The sequence below is a fragment of the Palaemon carinicauda genome, unplaced genomic scaffold, assembly GCF_036898095.1.
Source record: "Palaemon carinicauda isolate YSFRI2023 unplaced genomic scaffold, ASM3689809v2 scaffold1399, whole genome shotgun sequence".
Lineage (NCBI taxonomy): Eukaryota > Metazoa > Arthropoda > Malacostraca > Decapoda > Palaemonidae > Palaemon > Palaemon carinicauda.
The window spans coordinates 17501-20508 of NW_027168925.1; positions in this window are offsets into that span (position 1 = coordinate 17501).

The window sequence follows — 3008 nt, forward strand, 5'->3', positions numbered from 1 at the left end:
ATTGTCACGGCTATAAACGAAATTAAAAATGGATCGGCAGCCGGACCAGATGGAGTTCCAGCGATTTTGTTAAAAAAAACTGCAAACACTATCGCGAAGCCACTTGCAATACTGCTAAGACAAAGTGTAGATATGAGCGAGATATATGTTAAACATAAATTAGCTTATATAACCCCTATCTTCAAAAGTAGATCAAGACTAGAGGCAAGCAATTATAGACCTGTTAGTCTAACATCACATATTATGAAAGTGTATGAGAGGGTAATATAAGAAAAGAAAATAATGAATTATTATTAGAATGAATTCCACACCAGATAGACAATAGGGAGAATACAATATCAACGCCCAGGCAATATAATTGAATAAAAGTGTGGTTGAGAGACGCATCAAAACCAGAGGTCAAGGACTCTCCACTATTATGGGGACTGCTCTAATTTGGAGCATCATGACACGTTAGTTCAAAGGCAATTTGCATTTCGTAGTGCAGCAATGGTTGCTATCATCTCAGTGGCAGTAAAATAATGAAAACTGATCAACTTTCATTAGAGTTGGCATTGGAGTATCTTCCCTTTATAATTAAAAGGAACTCTCTGGCTATTTGTGTATGGGTTAGAGTTCCCTTGCTTGAGGGTACACTCGGCCACACTGTTCTATCTGGTTTCTCTTACTCTTGTTTGGTTAAAGTTTTTATAGTTTATATGGATAATATTTGTTTTAATATTGTTACAGTTCTTAAAATATTTTATTTATCCTTGTTTCCTTTCCTTACTGGGCTATTTTCCCTGTTGGAGCCCCTGGGCTTATAGCATCCTGCTTTTCCTACTAGGGTTGTAGCTTAGCATTTAATAATGATAATAATAACATATCTATCTATATATATATATATATATATATATGCATATATATACACATATATGCATAAATATACATATATACATATATATATATTTATATATATATATGTATATATATATATATATATATATATATATATATATATATATATATATATATATATATATATATATATATATATACATATATATGTATATATATAAATATATATATATATATATATATATATATATATATATATATATATATATATATATATATATTTATATTCCCGTCACGCTGATCTCTCTCCGTCTCTCGGGAAGCGGGTAGAAAGAGTAGCCCAAGGTATATAGAGTGACCTTATTCTATATACCTTGGAGTAGCCATAACCCCCTGGTGAGAGGAGGGTGCGTGTGTATGTGTGTGTGCATATCTATCTAAATATTTAGCCTTCATTTTCGACATTAGTAAGTATATAAAGTGTGAAATAGATTACCAATCGAAGCAAGATATAAATATTATCATACCATCAGACTCCAAGTTAATAAGACGCAATTGTGATGATTATTGAATAAAATTGCCTTATTATGACACTAAATAAAGGAAAAATCAAGCACCAGCTTGTGAATCACAGTTAGGGATAAATCAGGACATGGAGCAATTAACATTTTACCAAAACACCAAGCGAGTTTTAGAAAGGTGGCGTCTTTTGGAGCCCTAAAGGATGAAAACCCTATATATTTTTTTTTTATTTACTGATAAATTATGCAGTGGTTGAACTTAACAATCTGTACTAAAGTTTATTGTACAAACCTCATATCTTTTAAATGCAAAGTTACGATTTAAGTAATTTTCTGAAAAATATGTTTTAAATTTTTTACCTTATGGTTTTATCAGGAAATATCTATTATAAAAAATTCAACTCTTAACCTATATAAAATGAAATATGGATTTCGATAATTTCTACAACATTTTTATGAATGTACATAATCAATATTTCAAAGGAATAGTGCTACATATATCTGTTTAATACTCTGCACATATATTTTCCATCATGTAAATTCAAATTTTTTTCTCTTTTCAACAAACATTTTCACCAGTGCTTCCCTACTTACCAACTCGCAGTTGATTCTACAGTTCATCGAAGTTCGTTTACATTCACACTCAATATCGCTTAACAAAATTAATCAATAGACACATTAAAAAATAAATAATAGACACATCGATCGCTCAAAAAATTTAAAAGTTCTGGGAATAATATGGAAATTTAAATGTCTGTATTTGTGACCTGGTTTTCATCGCGAAAGTGAACTATAAAGAATAATTGACTGACTGACTTGTTCGCCCAATTCCTATGTCTCCCTCGCCGAAATGAGTTCACCAGAACGCTCCAATACAGGAATTTATTTAACCTAACCTGAAATGATGAAAGTTTACGCGTGACAATCTCAAAGCCACAACGCCGCCACACACACACACACACACACACACACACACACACACACACACACACACACAAAAGCAAAGTCACAACTCACTTCAAAACAAACCGAACAGTAGGAGGACCATCGCAGTGATTATGGGGAACTCGTGGGATAATAGGTCTTCGGGAAGGATCATCTCTTGTGAAGAATACCATTTTTCTTTTCTTTTTTTTCTCTCTCTCTCTCCTTCTCCTTTTGATATTACCTGATACAACAGGGGTCGTGGAGGAGACAACAAAGAGAAAGGAAAATAGAGGGTCAGGGAAAATCCGGACAAGCTCTTCTCAGGTCGAATAACAGACAAGCTAAGGTCACAAATGTTTTACACTATAGTAAAACCAATTTGTCATGGCCGCTGGGACGATTTCTGACCCACTGTATAGCGTACTCGTGCCAAAATATTTCAACCAATTTAAGGAAAAAAGAACACAGTACTTGGCACGATCTATAGAAACTGAGTGAAACTGAAAGTGTGGCTGATTTATGACAGATGTCCTTCCTTTCTTACTAATCTCACAGGATTAATCAGAGGTGGCTAAGATTAACCAAAAGTTAAATACGGTCTCTCTCTCTCTCTCTCTCTCTCTCTCTCTCTCTTTTCTCTCTCTCTCTCTCTCTCTCTCTCTCTCTCTCTCTCTCTCCAGTTATTCTTGTCGAACATATATATTTCATAAGGTAACGTTTCCT